We start from the raw sequence: 20,294 nt of genomic DNA on the forward strand, positions 1-20,294 counted from the left end.
CGTCCATCAGATGGGGACCTTAAGCCATAGCAGACCTCTTACTGCTATTTGACAGGATTAGCCTATGTGCTGGCACCGGGTTTCTCCACCCCCCTTCCTACTATCATATATCACGTCATTCATTCCATCTCATTAACTCCTCTGATGACGACATCAGGAAGAGCACCCGATCGTAAAACCTCCCTACGAAGATTCATCTCACTTCACACCCAATTCCATAGAGAAACGGGATAAGGGGATTGTTTGGCCATACATACTCAAATAACATTTTCTCTTAGATTTTATGCCACTGGATAAATGGAAATACAATACAAAACTGTTAAAATAATATTTATAACACAATTTTGAATGTTAAAAATAAAGATGCAAAATTCCTCAATTTATTCACTCTCATGAGAATTACAGAACAAAATGTGTTGCCTTAACTTCGAAGTGGTGGACAATTTCCAATGTTCAGCACACAATGAAAGGAAAGTATACCCGCAATGATGATGTTAACCCAATTAACGGTCCTGGCGATAATAAGCTTTCCTTTTTGGAAACTCTTAAAACATACGTTAATGTATGGCATAGCAGCACCTCACGCAATGATGGTAAGCTTAGTAATGAAACGTTCACACATTAATGATATAACAGGTCTTTACCCATTGAGGGACATGAATGCAAAAAACCTCTATTGAATCTAACCAATGAGAGGATGGTTGCCTAGTTGTACTTCCTCTTAAAACAGTAATCACCACCACCACTACTCCAAACATTGATGTCTTTAACCTACATGGACGAGCTTCAAGTTGATGTGGTCTATTTGATAAAATTCAATCACAGCATTAATCAGAGGATCAAAATGATGTATGCACATTACTCTTTTGTCTCAGTCTTCAAAACAGTCACGATATATATTCCTAATCCACTTCTCTCTTAATGTTGTATTCCTTAGAAAACTTTAGAATAGTTGTAAGAGAGGCACTGCCATAGTTCGACTTAAATCCGCTTCACAACACGATCAAGACAAAGACATTCTTACAATTACTGCATAAAACGACAGGTCCTAAGTGTCCAAACCAAACCCCATGGCACTACAGCCCTTGAAGGGCCTTGGCCTACCAAGCGACCACTGCTCAGCCCGAAGGCCTACAGATTACGAGGTGTCGTGTGGTCACCACGACGAATCCTCTCGGCCGTTATTCTTGGCTTTCTAGACCGAGGCCGCTATCTCACTGTCAGATAGCTCCTCAATTCTAATCACGTAGGCTGAGTAGACCTCGAACCAGCCCTCAGGTCCAGGTAAAAATTGCTGACCTGGCTGGGAATCGAACCCGGGACCTCCTGGTAAGATCCTAAGTGTCCACTGACTCATAAATACACTCGCACAGTTATATTCTACAAGGAAACTAATATTTATTGTCCACTTTAATGAAATTACACAGACTGCATATGAAAACTATAAACCCACGGTTCCAACATGCCCAGCTTCTTGATTCGCCATCTTGGAACGATGCGAGAGTAGCATTAAATGAAATGGCATATGGCTTTTAGAGTCAGGAGTGTCCGAGGACAAGTTCGGCTCACCAGGTGCAGGTATTTTGATTTGACACCCGTAGGCGACCTGCGCGTCATGAGGATGAAATGATGATGAAGAAGACACATATACCCAGCCCCCGTGCCAGCGAAATTAACCAGTTATGGTTAAAATTCCCAACCCTGCCGGGAATCGAACCTGGGATCCCTGTCACCAAAGGCCAGCACGCTAACCTTTTATCCATGGAGCCGGACAGAGTAACATTGAAGTCTGAGGATTGGAGTCGGTCTTGCTTCGATCGACGGTGCGAGCTTCAACATACGCGCCACCGCTGAAAAATGTGGATGCCTATCCACTTCGTGGATTTGTCTTCATTAATAAATTATTACACGACTTTTTCAGTATCTATAACGGGGCTACCACAAAACAAATATGCACTACTCTGGTGAACTTCACACGATTGTTTCTAATCCTTACATAGTCTATCACGCGGTAAATATTTGCTACCCTTTACTGCATCAATCACAGAATACATTTCTAACTTCTGAATGGAATGCAAAATACAAGCACAAACAGGCTTACTGAGTTATTCAGCAATATCAATTGAAAAAAAAAAAATGGAGTTCAAAACTGAACTTTCCTGAGGCTGATGACTTGCTTCCCGAAGCAATAATTAACTCTCTGAAGTTCTGGAATTCAAGACCATTTACCGTTTTCGCGTAACTTTCCCCGACTTGCCTCGTGTGGTGAGGGCTCAAATCTGTGTTGGAAACCACGTTCCTTTCACAAGGGATGATGCAGAACAATTCCAGGGCTGTGAAAAATGTGATTGTACTGAGCGGAAATAATGAAATTTTATGATGCGATAAATGAGGTATTTTAAACAGATTTAATACAACGTGAATCAGGACTTCGAATTTATGACGTGATAAGGGAGAAATCGTCTTAATGAAGAACGCGCACTACGAGGCTACAATGTATTTTCTCGCCTCTCATTAAATTTTGGAAAGGCTATTCCTGAGTATTTTATAGCGAAACGGTTATTATTACTGGTGCTTGAAATATGTTTTCATGATACATACGAGGTTAAGTTAGGTTAGGTGACTGTTTGAATAAGAAAACTGAAAAGTTTGCCAAAGAAGCCACTGGAGTGATACTACCCAGTTCTTCAGAATGAAATTGAACATCCGCGTTCACGCTGTCTCGGAATTAGAAAAAACTTACGAGTAAGCCATAGTATGGAAATCTGCAAAAAGCGCAAGTTTTGAACAAACGAATTGCCGTTTCATACCGATTGTAATGCGTGCGGGGTTTTTCCGGACTTTTACGAAAAATCTGATATAACGACAATCCGCTATAGCGAGTATTTTTGCCGTTGTGAATTCTCGCTATAGCGGACTTCTACTGTATATGACAAAAGCATGGATGCTTGGAAATAAACTAACCTGCCACTTTAATGAGTAGGGCATAGACTATGTACATAATTTACATATCGGTCTGGAAAAGACACTGATACCATGAGTTCCATATTGCTGGAAGTCAGAGCTGTTCTCTTGTGAGACATATTACAATACATTGAAAATGACCTCTCACCATCAACATTACTGACTGGGGTCCATAAAGTTTTCACTACAGCTTCCACAAAATGCCCATGTTCTGATTTCGGGAAAAGAAGAATGGCAAACACCTTCAACTTCTACCAACTAGATCACTAAACACTGTGTATGGTTCAAGATATTCTGATGTTGAAAGTTATCGTAGAATGGGAATTTGATTTAGACAAGAGATTTTACGGTTTTCCAAATCATCTTCCATTATGCTTCTTGGATCACTGAGTGATTCCACATAATTTTGTCAATTATTCTGCATTTTGCTTAAATATGAACAGTTTTATGTTTTGAGCCGAATTTGTAAAATTTTGCAAAAATTTTAAAGATTTTGAGCTTTGCAAAAACAGGTGCCCCTATCGATGCCATAACTTTTTGCATTCCAATATTGGCTCATTACATTTCTTTGACATGTAGAGATTTGTAGCGAGTAAAATCTGCACTAGTGATATAAACAAAATTTTTGTTGAGAATTTAATTCATGAACGTTTGCTGTTCTTTCCTTTACAGTAGGTTTTTCTTTTTTGTTTGTTTAAATGACTGCCTAATATAAGTTGTTGCTAATATATTGGTTATTGTAAATATTATGGCATTGAACACGGAAAATGGGCCTGTAATTATTGATGCAGTGAACATGAAAGAAGTGCCTGCCAGAGAGAAGCAGCAGCATGTGGTCTTATTGTGCAAATATAGCAACTTCTAATACTTTTCTCTTAGTGCAAATAGTGTGAAGAAGTTTTTCCATTGTGTTTAGATTGTGTATACACAGAAGTACAACATCAGTATATACAGAACTTGACATGACATCAAAATGGGAAAAAAAATTGGTGCTGGTGAATTTTTATGGGTATGTGTGTTGTACTAGCATTCATTTTTAACAAAATCCATTTACCTGTAAGTTCGTTTTTCTAAGTTCAATGCTAACATTTCAATCCTAAATATTAACCAATCTCAATGAAATTTTTGCAGGAGGTAGTCATGAGGTACTTGCATACTTCTATGCATTAATATTATCAAAAAAGTAGTTCACCTACTTTACCATCACATTTATGTACCGATAATTAAAGAAAACTTAAGTTTGAAATTTGAAAAAAATACTGAAAGTTAATTAATAACATTTCTCATAAAACGAATGCACAGAACTATTGAACTATATCTTGTGACTGTACCTAAAAGTCTGGAATGTGAAAGTTGAGGTCTGAGTACCAAATATTTGTTTTCAAAAATACCATTAAAAATCATTATTAAAAATTCAAAACTCAAAAACCAATGAAATTCTGGACTTCAAAAACCTGTGTATTGCTATATCTTTACATGATATATATGATTTTAAAGTCTGATCAAAATCAGCAAAGTAGAAGAAAAGTTAAATTTTTGTGTGGGGTCTCCCTTTAAAGTGCACAACTTTTTCAGCCTTCTGTGGACTGAAAGAAAACCTAGACAATTTTTTTTTTTTGAAGTCACAGCTCCACTGTGCTAAAATCAGATTTTTAACACTTTCCACACTGACAATTTTAGTTGTGCTTGGTATGAGGATACTGTAGTTATTTTTTTTTTTTTTTTTTTGTGTGTGCGCGAGTGGCTACATTCATTCGTTTACAGAAAGATTTTGAATTTATATTCTATTTAAGTTAATGGATCACCTTTCCTCTTTCCAATGAGATACTTAATCTTTAAATATAGTTAGAGGCACCTGTCTGTGTTGAAAATTTTTGCCTTATTTAGTTATTTTTAACAGTTATTTTGGTATGTTTTTAGCTACTTTTATTTATTTTATTTTGTCAATTTTGCTAAATTTTATTCCCACTTTTCAGCAATAAAAGGTAAACCAAAAACTTAGTTGATAGCATATTTGAAGTATAACAAAGTTTTATTTCTGCATAAGTATATAAATACATAAGTTATGCTTCTGCTTAGAACACATATGTACAGTATTACACATTATATCAAAGCACGGAAGTTTGAAAAAATTGTATCAGCTGTCACTAACAAGTAGGGCCTAGCGTAAGTGTATAATTTACATATCAGTCTGAAAAAGACAAAGCTACCACGGGTTCCATATTACTGGGAGTCAGAGATTACAATACGTTGAAAATGCCCTTCACTATCAACATTACTGACTGGGATCCATAAGGCCTTCACTGCAGCTTCCACAAAATGCTCGCATTCTGGTTTCAAGGAAAGAAGAATGGCAATCACATCAATATCTCTACCTGCTCTACATTCCAAACACTGTGTATGGTTCAAGGTATTCTGACCTTGAACGTTCTCGTAGGATGGGAATTTGCTTTATCCCTTCCATTATGCTTCTTGGATGAAAAAGTTTACCAAGAGAAGAAATTATAAACTTTCCTGTGACAAACTCTATTAATTGATTCAGATTTTTCAGGCTTGCTCCACCTACAGATTGAAACAGATGTTAAATGCGTCTGCATTTGTTTTGGTAGTTTGGAAAGTTTATCCAAGGTTGTCTCAAAAAAAAAAAAAAAAAAAAATGCAGCAATTTAAAATCCACTGAATGGTTACTAAGTTTAGATTTAAGTACCTACATGAATTAACGGCATGTTGGAACTCTCTTATGTGAGCAGCAAGTTGCAACATTTTAAGCAATGCTCAACAAGAAAAATAGCTAGGTAATGAATTTTTGTTACTTCATTTGGGGTCAAGGCTTTAAAATAGTTCACAGCAACACTCTCATCTTCAATAGTTTCAACAAAGTCTACTAGATCATGAAGATATTCTCCAAGGTACTCAACACTTTTAAACCATGAGTTCCACCTGGTGATCACAGGAATAGGGAAGAGTTTAGCTTTAGTGGGTTCGTCTTCATATTTCTATTTCAAGAATAATGCGCATGCTTCCTTTTTCATGTATTAAGGAAGATCTGTTTTGCCTGTACAACACATTGGTTCAAAGTACTAAGTTCCACCACCCACACAGTGTCCACCAAATTCAGTTTATGTGCCCAGCACTGCGTGTGTACTAACCCTTCTGAAACTAAAACCCTAACTGCGTTTATGCACTTGTCCATATAACATGCTAAATCAGAAGTTATAGAAACTACATTCTGGTACTGAAATTCAAGTTTGTGAATTACACTCATAATTGCTTGTGAACATTCTGTAGCATTAGCATTTGCAATAACATTCACTCCCCCTACAAATAACTTGTAAACTAAGCACTTTTATAAGAACCATAAAAACACTTTGCTCTTTTTTTATCAGTCGTTTCATCACAAAGAATTGAAACACACTCATCTTTCACAGCTTCTTTTAATCTTTCCTCCTAGTCTTTATTTAATTCGAGGTACAGAACCTTCCCTCAGTCTCCCAGCAAGTCTCCAGCACCTTAAAAACATCAATAGGCCTAATATTAGAGGGCTATTTAACATCATTTGAATGAATTAAATGCTTTATAATTGTAAGTAAATGAGGGATCCAGCATGCATTATCTAGGCCTAAATGTCATTAAACGAGAAAACTAACATAACCGCACACAGTTATTAGAAAAACATAATCTCACATCTCTTCCTCAGAAAAAAATGTATAGTATTGCAGAAACCTGGTATATATTTTTCCATCCACTCTCTCAGCTTCGGATGATCAACTTTTCCCAGTGGAATATTTGCCTCCACAAAAGCTCAAGGTGTAGATAAAATGAATGCGTCTTTATCGTATTTCGCCTGTTTTGCTGCTGAACTAGTGTCTGTGAGACTAGCTTGTCTTCTGATGCCCATCATCGTTAGCGCCTTTTCCTTGTTCTTCTTATGTGAAACTCTGTTATTAATGTGTTTCAGGCACGTGTCCTTTCTCTGCCACTCAATTCGCACACTGCAGTATTTGCACATCAGTATCTCCCTAGTTTTGTCAAACACGCAAAATCCTTCTGATGAAAATTCTTATTCTCGATCAAAAACTGTCACAACCATTTTAATAAACTGAGCACAAAACAGGAAATTAAACGCACTGATCAGCAGCAATTTTCAACAGGCAAGAGGAAATACAGTGTCACGTTAGATGTAATTATGAACAAGACACATTTCTCGCTGCACAGGAAGCTAATTTAACGATAATCGATATACTATATCTTAGCTTCTGATATATATCGACTGTGTTGGTGCGACGTAAAACCCCTAGAAAAAAAGAAGATATATATATTGAAAGAGTATATAGTCGATTGTGGCATAGATTATTGGATTTTATTGCCACAACTCGCCTCGAATCTCCGTTGTAAACTTCAAATGATATAATTCCAAATAATTTTGTAAATTATTTCACAATTTTGCTTAAATGTACAATGTTTCACGATTTTGCTTAAACATAAATAGTTTCGTGTTTTTGAGCCAAATTTGTAAATTTTTGCAAAAAATTGCACGATTTTGCACTTTGCGGAAAACAGGTGCCTCTAAATATAATAATGGAAATCTTCTACAAATATATTTTTTAATGTACTTTTCAAAAAGAAAAGAAAAACCATAATTGCTTGCATAGGAAAACTGGTAACACAAATGAGAAATAGGAAAAGATAAACTATATTACTGTACATTACAAAATATCACAGACATCAACAGGGTTGTAACAAGTCAGGTACAGTGCCATTCTAGTTTTTACAGTAGTTTGAGTAATCCTATCTGGAATGAAATTTTGGAAGCATTTGGGAAGACAAAGACCATCACCACATGCCTAACACATCCTGTTCTTTTTTTCATACCCTAAGACTTGTGTTCATTTTTCCTGCATCTGAACAGACCTTACACACTATAGTTGGCCTGTTCTCTGCACTGGGTATCTTGGATGGGAAATGCTTCACTGTCACTCTTGTGGCAAAAGATAGTTGCAGTAATGTACTCTCTCCTTCTGCTGCAGTACTGTTGGCAAGGAAAAGTGACACCACTTTTATGAAGTCTCCACATGCCTGCATTCCATTTCAATTTTTAATTTTCTGCTTCTGAATCACTATCTCCCATTTCTGATCCAGAATTGATCAAAATCTCTGCAATGTTATCACTGGACAACTTGCTGTTAGCCATTTTACTCAGAGAGCTCTGTCTGACAGGGACCAATTACCTCACGTGATTACAGGCAACACAAATAGTTTGCAACAGATGCTGGCAATTAGTGCAATTTTTTTTTTGTATAGGCTTGAAACCCTAAGCTACACATGAGTGGTATTTGTTTAAACTAAAAACTCGCCATAATACAAACAGTTAAATGTAAAAATAAATGGCGCTTGAGCTTTGTACCCACAGTATTAGCTCACCAGAGCGGTGTTTGGGCATAGAGGGGAAGTGTTAATAATTAGAGCTGTTGATTTAATCAATTAATCTAAAGCTCCAATTAACTGATTAATCAAAAAACCTGATTAACCGATCAATGTGCTTTAGTCGATAAACTGAACTGATTAAAATTGTAGTGCAATGAAAGAAAAATAACTGTTTCACGGCACAAAACATGTGTATTGTATTGTTATTTGCCATTTGGTGTGCTAGCATTAGCTATTGTATGATGGACTGGTAATTAACGTTAGCTGATGTTTATATCTTGCAGACTATTGTAGTAGGCTATATTTGCGGACCTTTACAAAACACAATCAGGCGGCATAATGGAAAGATGTGGGCAAGGTTCTTGAAGCGACTGTCATTACGAAATTTCAAGGAATTTCCAGGTAATGTGGGAATGGCCAGATACCTATTGCTAGCAAGACACAGTAGAAAATGTGACAACTTAAACCTCAGTTCGTGTGCTGTTGTTATACAGCAGACAGTATATATTCGCATTCAGTGTTCGTGAACTTCAGTTACAAATAAGGCTTATGAACACATGCGAGAAAAACTTGGTGAATTTTGCGGTCTTAAACTAAAACGGCTGGTGTACAGTGACAAACAGAAAAACAAGTGTTTTGTAAGAAATGCGATAAAACGTTGTGTTGGAAGTACTAGTAGTCTTCAATATCATCTTAAACATATTCATCCTTTCCAAAGTGTAGCTGCATGTATCAATGTCTCTACCAATTCATCATCTCAGACAATGCTGGAGCACCTAATAGTTAAGCCTGTCTCCTCTAATATAGAAACTGAAAATACGATAAACAAGTGAAGTGGACTGTGCAGGATAGCAGGCCGCGAGGTCTCTGATCGTGGTATTGAAGAGGTTTTGCGGGAAGCTCTCATTTCTCACTTACTATTTTCTCTCTAGACACGGTAACAAAACAAAACAAAAAGGGAAAAGCTGTGCGACGTAGAAAGGTCAAATTATTACATGAACTGAATGGAACTAATAGTTCATGAAACAAATATATATGCTGAGCAAAGAATCTGATGTAGGGGCTTATTCTTACCACTTCGTTCTAGAATGTGGGATTGGAAACTAATCATGAAGGACAAGATATATGTTGTGATTGCTCCTTTTATGTTCATATGTATAACACAAAAGCCTACACTACAAAGCTATTTTTCTAAGAACTATTTTGTCTATGCCAAATTTCGGGTCTGTTATTTTGATGGATAGATTTGAATCAATTAGTAATTGTATGCATTTCAATAACATTGAGGCAGTTGATACATAACAAGCCCCTTCCAAACTTTTCAAAATATATCTGATTATGTCCTACCTGAAAAATAAGTTCCAGACTTAGTAGCTGCCAGATCAGAATGTCACAGTTGATGAGTTACTAATCCTATGACAGGGTAGGTTGTCTTTTAGGCAAAATAAAAACCTCTAAAATCCACAAAATTTGGCATAAAATCACATGAATTGTGCGAGTCAATTCAGACTATCTTTGGTAATTTATAGTATACATAGGCAAAGACACTGTATTTTGAAACAACACATACATCAACAGACATAAAAATCTTATGCTGTTGTTCACTTGTGGAACCACTTCTTAATGAAGGATACACATTGTGGATGGATAATTTTTATAATTCACTTGCTTTGACTCATAAGTTAAAATCATTGAAAACCGACTGTGTAAGAACTTTGCGCCTCAACAGAAAGGATGTCCCAAAGGATGTGAACATGAAACTAAAGAAGAGGGAACTTATAGCTTGGCATTCCGACCAGGTTTCTGTCCTAAAGTGGCGTGATAAGAAAGATGTCACAATGATTTCCACATTCCATGGGGCAGAAACCATCCCAGCCGGCACAGACCTGGGGGTAAAAGGCACTTCCCAGTTGTATCCCTTTACTAATTTTCAAATACATTCTTCCATTTTCTGTCAGTTCACGACCCTAGTATTTGAAGTGTGCTACTATTTCCAATTCCTTGTCCCCAATTTTGATAGATTCTTTTCTTTCTTTACTTCCTCTACTCATTACCATCATTGTCTCACTCTTCTTCACAACGATCCTCAATTCCCATGGTTCAATACTATTCAGTACATGCCGCTGTTGTACCTCCTCCTCATCTTCTACCCAGATCACATTATCCGCAAACATCAATACATACAATAGAGGGAAATTTGATTGATCCACCTTTTTTCAATACATAATATGTTATTAATATGACCACAACATTTTTATTCAGTAGCAGTTTTGGTGTCTATGGACACCATCATCAGCTGAAACAGGTCGTATGAACCAAGATATACAAGTATATACTACCTTGGTAATAAGTGACATTAATAGGATGAAGTAAAAATACAATGCTTAAAAGAATATTAACAAGTTATGTGCTTGTTGGTCAAAACATAAAATGAAAGTGATGATATTAATAAGTGTTTAAAAACTTGATCACTTTGGAATGGTTAAAAAGTCTCAAGCATAGTGCTGCTAAACACTGGGTGAAAATAAAACATGGACATCCAAAAACAGATGTAGTATGCAGTCCTTCCACAGAATATTGATAATTTAACATAAGTAAGTTTGATGGTGTCTTGTAATGTCAACTCATAAAAAGAAGCTGTCAATTATGAGGTACTCAAAGAAGTGGATCATGTTTCAGGCAAAGAGAAAGTAGATATATGGAGAGAATGTTCTTGATCCAATGCAGAACCTTAAGTATGAAAAGAAAGTTAAGAGTTAAAATGAATTATTGGAAACAGGGCAAAAAAGCTATAAAGTTAAGTAGCAGACTCGCCTCAAGCGGCCTGATGTATGCGTGAAGAGTGGCAAGGAGCAAATACTAGAGTTTACTGGAAGCGTAGAACATCGTTAAGGGGGGGAAAGGGGTGGGTCAGGAAGGAGGAGAGGAGGGGTGATGGAGGGGGCTGAGTCAGGTGGACGTGGTAGGGAAGGATAACGTGATAATGTGTGACGTATAATCTGAAAGAACAAGCTGGGTTTTTTTGGGAGTTTAACACTGTTGAGAATTGAAATAAGAGAATCAAAAAAAATTCTGTGCTTTTCGGAAATGTCGTTCAAGCTGAGATTTGTGTTGAAATATTGGTCTAGATGTATGTAAAGGGCCTTTGTTCAACGTGTCTAATACTGTTAAATCTTCATCTAATCCATTAGATTTGTGTTTATAAGCCTGTATATGCTAACCAACTGCAGAAAACCTATTGTATTTGATCGCATTGAGATGTTCGGCATATCTAATCTTAAAGCTCCTCCCAGTTTTTCCTATATATGAACTGTTACAGTCGCTGCACCGAAACCTGTAAACTCCTGACTTAGTGAAAGGGTCCGATTTGCTGACCAGGTTGGAATTGTGGAGAATGTCCACATTTCTATTGTTGGTGTGGAAAGCAATATTAACGTTATGTTTCTTGAATAGATGTTTTGATTGAATGTAAGAGATGAGAATGACTTAGGTCTGGGATTATCTTTTATTAAGTTGGATTTAGAACAATGTCTGAATTTGTTGATGGTGTCCATAGACACTGAAACCGGTACTTAATAAAAATGTTGTGATCATATTAACAAAATATTATGTATTGAAAAAAAGGTGGATCAATCAAATTTCCCTATATTGTATGTTATCTCCTTTCAATACGGACCAGAAATAAAGTTTTCAGTGTTGAACATCATTGCATTCATTCTTTCCCATCAAAAATTTCTTTCCTTGCTGCCTTTATAATGTCATCCATCACCATTATGAACAGGAAAGGTGCCAACACACTCCCTTCTTTTGACCATTGTCTATTCCAAACCATTCTCTTCTACCCACTGTTGTCTTCACACAGCTGTAACAGTTATCACATATTGCTTTTATCATTATTACTAGCTGATGTACCCGTGCTTCGCTATGGAATTCTACACTGTATACGGAATTCTAGTGTACACTTTGTGAGCAAGACTGTATTAAATTGCATAGCTCTTAACATTACCCTAGAAACGCGACGGTGAAGTCGCCAAACACCTTTTCTTATATGAAGACTGAGTTAGGGAATTTTCACTATCATGGTAGACCTGCTTGCATACCATCAGTCACAATCAGATTGGGGAGTTTTCTTTATAATGGTAGACACTCACTCTCCACCTGCCTTTTTACATCCTCAGAAAGACTGTCTTAGTGGTTTTCCCAACGGAAATGAACATATATTACAATGACGTCAGTAGGAATGGTGCGATCAAATGAAACACCACACATTTTATCACTTTTAACAAACAGGACTACACTGCCGATTTAACAGTCCAAAGTTCCAGAGCTGGAATGACCAAGCCGCAGACAGCTGTGATTCGTGAACACTCTTCGTCTTTTTCGGCGGGGAGAGGGTCGAATAGTGGAGACTACCAAGGCAAAAACTATGCCCTTTTACTAATCTGTTCCCTAGGAGCACCCGATGAGCCAGAAAATATCATTTCACCACACTGGCGTAGGAGAAATCTAGCTGACTTGGAGGCAAATTTTTCCTCCAAGCCAGAGGAGAACCCCCTCTTCACTGATAATTTGGAATAAAATGAATGTAGAATTTAATAAAAGTGAAGAGGAATTAGCTTTTCTTAAGAAACGGCTCTTTTCAGGGTTGAATTTTGAGTTATTTACTGAATTATGGTGCTATAATTTGGAATAGGCCTAAATTGTTATTCTAGACCAGGCCATACTACTACTACTACTACTACTACTACTACTACTACTACTACTACTACTACTACTACTACTACTACTACTACTACTACTACTACTACTTCATTCAAAACCGTGTGAGAGTAGGGATCTAATAACTGGAATACTATGAAGAACCAGTGTGTTATGTACCAGCTGTATCCAAAAAATGTATGAACCAGAGGAATGGCATGCTAAAGAAGAAAGTTTTCTAACTCCCCGGCTATTTCCCGCCAATATTCAGTCAGGCTATTATACTCAGTACGCAGCAGTAATTCCATCTATCGGAGTTCAGAGGCAGCATAAGAGACAAATAACATCATAACAAACAATGGTCAATGTAATGTTATTGTTGATCAATGTTATGCGCTTTCAATATTGTAGGCCTTCACATATAGTTTTCTTCCGACTCTGAAATACCACTCATCATAGTCAGTACGGTAAAACTGAATAAAACATAAATGATCAGAAATTGTATTCTCTGTAACTTTTGTTATGTAGTACTTTTCGATAGGACTAAAAACATAGGTATTTAAAAATTAAATTTTAGGCGCCTTCCCCTAAACTACAATTTCATCCAGGGTGATTAAAATTGTTTATAGCTTAGACTGTAGTTTCTTATTCCCCGACTCTATATACCGATTTTCATAAAATTCTGTTAACCCATTTTTTCGTGGCTCGGCGTCGATATGGACTTAGCAACAAAAATTAATATCTGTGTTATTATAGCCGAGACGGTAAAAATGTATAAGACATACATGGTCGGAAATTTAATTCGACATAACTTTGGTTATGTAGTATTTATCGATAGGACCACTAATAATATAAATAATTTAGAATTAAATTTTAGGCCTGTCCCTAAACTATCATTTCACTCAGCGCGAATAAAATTATTTACAGCCTAGATTGTAGCAACTTATTCCCTGACTTTGCATACCAATTTTTATTAAGATAGGGCCACTAATAACAAATATTTGAAAATTAAATTTTTGCCCTTCCCCTAAACTACCATTCCCTGACTTTGTAAACCGATTTTCATTAAATTCTCTTTAGCCGTTTTCTAGTAATGCGTGTACATACATACATACAGACAGACAGACAGACAGACAGACAGACAGACAGACAGACAGACAGACATTACGGAAAAGTAAAAAGTGCATTTCCTTGTTACTGTGGACATGACCAATACAGAAATACCATTCTTTTAAAATTCTGAGTAATGTACAGACAAAACTCTTACTTTATATACACCTAGTTCCTTGCCAACGCTCCTGTGTATAAGGCTGTCCCTAACTCTTGTTCTGGGTATGTTGTCAAATGCCTTTTCTAAGTATATAAACGTCATTACCTTATCCTTCCCATATTCCAAGCTCTTTTCCACGATCCGTCTCAGAATGAAAATGGGTTCTACTGTTGACCTTCCCCTTCTGAAACCAAATTGTTCCTCTTGTAACTGACTTTCCACCTTTTCTCTAAGTCTTCTCTCCAATATCCTTTCCATTATCATGGCAACATGGGAGAGGATGGCGATTCCTCGGTAGTTACTGCACATCCTATCATCTCCTTTCTTGAATATCGATATTCTTACCCCATTTTCCCCAATCCTCAGGCACTTTTTCCTCTTTCCATACACACTTTAGCATTCTATATGTCCACCAGAGTCCTGATGGTCCTGCAGCCTTGATTATTTCTATGGCTACTTCATCTATTCCCACAGCTTCTCCTGTCTTCATCTCTTTAACCACCCATTACATCTGTCATTGTAATGTCCAGTTTCTTCTCTGTTACTTCTATTACGGCTGCCTGGATGCTTTCTCCACATGTCTGGTTTCTCACGTTCAGCAGTTTACTGAAATATTCCTTCCATCTGTTCATTACATGTTCTGGTTTTGTCATTATTACTCCTCCCTTATTCTTCACAAATCCTGTCTTCTCTGTCTCATTCCTACAGTTTCTTTTAATTTGAAATATTTTTTTCCTCACAGTTCAAATCATCCTTTACTTCTTTGGTAAATGTTTCCCTGTTTTTCTTCTTTCTTTTGCTACTACCTTTTTTTGCAAATCTATTTGCTTCCATCTATCTGGCTCTACCCTCTTCAGTCTGACTGATAGTGTTGTCAGACAAGGAAATTTCTGAAAGAAGCTTCCCAGTAGATCCAGTGATCATGAAGTTCACATGTATTGCAGCCAGTAGAACAACTATCTTTGTAATAGAATCATTCTATGATTTTGTGATTCTATACCCCATATTGAAAGATGCTAGTGGAACACTGTTTGACACTGACACCTGCTTTAACCCATTTCAGTCTGGGCCTTAATATCTCTAACAAATGTTCTGGACTGGGCATTTTTATAAGGATATTTAAAACATTATATCTCTGTTCCTGTAGGAGATATTTGCATGATTCTTTTTTCTTTGTGCTTGTTTGAGCATCTAGTTTTCAAAAATGGTGTACGTGTTATGCCAACTATCATTTGAGATTTTAAAATTGTTTATATATTATGCCATGTTTTGCGAAAGGAAAAAAATTCTGACGGATAACTAAGCAAGTACAGTTTTCTGAAATACTGTTATATTTACCCTATTTTCCTAATACAAAATGTGCATTGCAATTACAAAACAACAACAACAATAATGAGTACCATATAAAATAATAATTTTTCAATAATAATAATAATAATAATAATAATAATAATAATAATAATAATAATAATAATAATAATAATAATGAAAATGGAAGTTCTTATGAAATTCTATTTTAATTGATAAATTTTGTCAAAAGTTACTCAAATGTAAAAATATTGTTCCATTTACTACAAAAGACTTCTGAGAAAGAGAAAATACAGTCTTCTAAACAGACAACTTTACTAATATGTAGACAATCTTACGTATTCACGCAAATTTGAAATACGCGGGAACATGCGCTATGCCGTAAAACGAACTCCAGTCATAATGAAATATAAGGAGTTGTTTTGAATTCATATGCCAATAATATGTTCATTTGCACATAAACTTATTATATATCATAAAATATCGGAAATAGAACTTTTGTCAAGCACATGTTTGCTGCGAGAAGCCACGTCTTAGAGCTCACTGAGTGAAAACATCTACTGATGCATGTTGATGGAAAATATCGTAAATTCTCTGACTTAGGCACATAATACTGCCATCTGCTTAAATACTCTCGTAACTAATACATGAAGAAACACGATGAAAACACCAGAATGTGTGCATAGCTCGTTCTCGATTTTTTGTGAATTGTCTAACCTTACTATGGGCTATGCCCGCAGCGCGGCCTGAGCGTAATTTTGGCCGCTGCGAGCTATGCTCGCAGTTAGACCAGAAAGAGTTAAAAAGCTATCCTTTTGAAACTCTCTTAATTTCCAAGTCAAGTAGTAACAAGTATGACTAATATTGTTCCAATGATTGGTTTCTAAATGAGATTTCCATTTATCTGGCAGTATACACATTGGTGGCAAAACATTCACACACTGCACAAACAGCACAAACGAAGACCTCTTCACCATTGACTTGTCTATGTAAAAACTAAGTACAAATAATTGTCATCATATTTACTATATTTACGGTTCTTCACAAAGAAATATTAGAAGATATCCTTTTAAAAATATCACTTGACTAAGTAACATGCTTAATCAAAATATCATTCACCTGATACAATATCTTAACATTAATTCCACTAAGCAAAAAAATCAACAGCAAATTATAAACAAGCACAACGCACTGAGAAAATTCGGAAACAATCCAGAAACACAGATAATTGTTGTAGAAAGTCATCAAGTAATGATTTGCAAAGGCTTTAGTAAATAGTCATTAGCCGAGTCATTGATTTGCATCAGGTCCACTATATACCGTATTTACTCGTGTATTAGACGCCCCCCGACCCTCCGGCTTTTTGAAACAAAGAAAATGAAAAAAATCTTGCATACAAGACCCCCCCCCCACATAATTTGTCAGAAAAGAATAACGATTCTGCATTGAAGTGGGCACAAGTCTTATTGTGGCTCTGATGACATCGCACAAATTTGTGAACAGTTTCGTCCGTACAACCTATGCAATGAAAACAAGTGTTGAAGTCATGCGGTACACCTGTGTTTCGTAGTTAAGAAATGTTCGCCCCCGCAGCGTAGGCCTACTGCAGCTCTGATGACGTCGCACAAATAGGTGAATAGCTTTGTATCCGACCCGCGCATTGCAAGCATTCAGTCATGCTATATGCCAGTGTTTTGTAGTTAATAATGTCCGCCAGTGTAATAGCACAATTAGCTGCCTTTCTCGGGAGTCCGAGTTCGATTACTGGTACCGTACTGCCAGAGATTTACGAAGGGCAGGAAAGCTGATGTGTGGTACAAACGGTACATGTAACTCCTCTCCACTGGGGGTTGTATCTAAAAAGAGCTGCACCCACTCAGGATGAGGAAACGAGTTTACTTTAGTTGAGAAATATTCAAGGTTGTTACTATTTATATAGCAGGCGAGATCATTAAGAAAGTGATCGTTTAATATCTCTTAACTCGGGCCGATATAGGTATTTTTTTGGAAAGAAGTAAGTTAAAAATGTGATGAAATCCATCCAATTATAACGATTGTTTTACTCTCCAATGTACCTAACAAATAATTACAATAATAATAATAATAATAATTTTATGTCCGCATGTAAGCAGAGGAATCAGCTGAACACATACTTTTCGAATGTGAGGTGCTGGGTAGAATCAGGCTCTCCACTCTAGGACTACCAGGTGAAGAGAGAGAAAAAATCCAAGAAGACCCAATAAGAACAACCTGCAGCTTTGTGAAGGGAGCAGGTATATCTAGGTGGGAATGAAGGAAAAACATGGTAGCAAAATATCTTAGAGGTCGATGCTAATTAGGAACTAATATTTAGAGGCCCCATGGAGAAAAGAAGAATAATATGTCCGCACGTACTTTAAACTATTTTTGAAGATGCCAAACAAAACATACTAGGGAATGTGTTAATAAAGAGAAATGGAGACAACGAACGTACAAAATTAAACATTATGATAATAAAACACATTACCACCACACCTGTAGATATCCATAAATGCGGCAAACTTTCCTGTTATTTATTTTTATTCTTCCCGTTGTGGAACTTTTGGCCCTATCCGGGCGATAGGATACCTAACCTAAACAATGCGGTCCCTCTTATCTTGTGTACAGCTCTTTACATAAATATGATGTGATAAGTGCAGAGAATAAGCATGAAATATACTTAAAAATAAGGGTCTGGCTTTCAACACCCGCAGTTATCAAAAGAAAGCTTCCAGGCACTATGTATTACATTCAGAAGTACAACTCGTCTCATACGCTAGTTATCAGCTGGTGGTTTGGCACACCTTTTTTTCGGAAGGAGTGGCTTCTGCTGCACATACACCAATTGGGAATATCAGAAACCATCTCCAGAAACCATTTGGGAATAGATTCACACCGTTTAGACTCTATAGTCAGGAACAAAACTATTTTTAAAAGGTTCAAAAAGACGGGACCTCGTATGCTCTCGATTGCAGTGCTGCAGTGAATGGGTGACACGGCTGATGAGATGGCAGTGAAGATGATGTCGCTTAGAATGACGACACACAGGTAAGAGGGAAGTTGGCGGCGCAAGATGATAATTCAAATGACAGGAGCGATCAGGTTTACTGTGTGGTAGGCATACTGCTCAACTGAATTAGACAAATGACTGGCCATTAAGTTATTTTGTATCAATATTACATAATATAATACGATACCCTTATCCCTTTCCTCTATGGGGTCGAGTATGAAGTGAGACGAATCTTCATAGCGAGTTTTTACGACCGCATGCCCTTCCTGACGTCAACCTCATCAGAGGAATTAATGAGATGTAACAAATAACGTGATATGAGTACCGGTAACAAAACTGACTAAATTTACTTTATATGTAGGCCTAAAAGTCGTGCTCACCATTCATTGTCTTTTTACATCTAGAAATATTGCCTTCCAATGAAAATAGCCAGTATAACTCAAATACATTCAAAGTTTGTTAAAGAATAGTGTAGCAGTGTTAAGACAGCAGGGGGAATCTATGGACATTTCTTAATTTATTGTTTTAATTTTTTTTTTCTGTGTGTTGTATATAATATTACATTGTTTGGACCTTTGAACTTGGAAGAATTCTGTTTTAGAAACCCCTTTTTATGTGTTGTATCAAAATTATAATTTATCTGTGAGATTTAATTTTTGTTAAAATTTGTGAAATGGCGTGTACTTACACGGGCAGTTTTAGAAGGGCATTTCCTGTTGCAGAAGAGACTTTTCTGGAACATTTATCATCAGCAAGAACGAAGAGACTTTTGATCGGAGAAAATAAGAGTTAACGTAATTGGTGAATGTGAAAGTCGAGGGTGAAGCCTGTTTTCTGATTGGTTCTCTTTGGTGGTTGCACCATTTCCTGTTTCTCAATTTTACGCACTCCTTCGGTGGGAGCAAGGTATGATCTCTGTCTTTGATCATTTGACCATCCTAGACAGCAGACACGCTCCTCCATCGGTCCTGTCTCAGGGTAAGCAGTGTTCCTTCTCTTATTTCAGTTATTAGCTTCATTTAAATGTAATAATTTCTTTTCTAGCGCAGGAGTTTATCCTCAAGATTCAAGTTCACCGCTAAATTTGTTGAAATGACTTAGCTTTTCAGCTAAGATCTTGTACCTTTTGTTTCGGAGGCAAATTTTTTTAAAAACCTTGTAACCAATAATGTAATTTACTTATCCCTCGGGTTTGCTTCCCGGCATTTCTGTGTCACCTAACATATGCGCTCAAAATCTATGCACATTTTTTGAAGAGTTTTAGGTAGTGATGCAAGTTTTCTGTGCCTCTATGTTAGGAGGTTTTTTTTTTTTTTTTTTTTTTTTTTTTTTTTCCTACCTTGTGTAGATTGGGATTAGCCCTCATTTTAATAGTCATGTATTGTTGGATACGACCTTTTAAAGTTGTAGTTAAAGTTCTTTTGTGCATTGCGCATGTCTGTAGGCACAGGTAACACTAAAATTTACTTTGTAAATACCTTTGAGGTTTTTTTTTTTTGTTCTTTCTACTGTGAGTTTTGCTTTATTTCCTTTTTAAAATAAATGTGTGTTATCCAAGGGCAATTACCCTCTAAATTTCCTTTCTTCGCAAAAGGATACATT

The 20,294-nt window shown here is 36.5% G+C and overlaps 1 protein-coding gene across 5 annotated transcripts in view; it reads right to left on the bottom strand.

The window, feature by feature from the left end:
* CRMP (Collapsin Response Mediator Protein) overlaps positions 1-20,294 on the bottom strand; it is a 486,710-nt gene that overhangs the window by 65,599 nt on the left and 400,817 nt on the right. The gene's annotated exons all lie outside the window — the stretch shown is intronic.

The sequence above is a fragment of the Anabrus simplex genome, chromosome 2, assembly GCF_040414725.1.
Source record: "Anabrus simplex isolate iqAnaSimp1 chromosome 2, ASM4041472v1, whole genome shotgun sequence".
Lineage (NCBI taxonomy): Eukaryota > Metazoa > Arthropoda > Insecta > Orthoptera > Tettigoniidae > Anabrus > Anabrus simplex.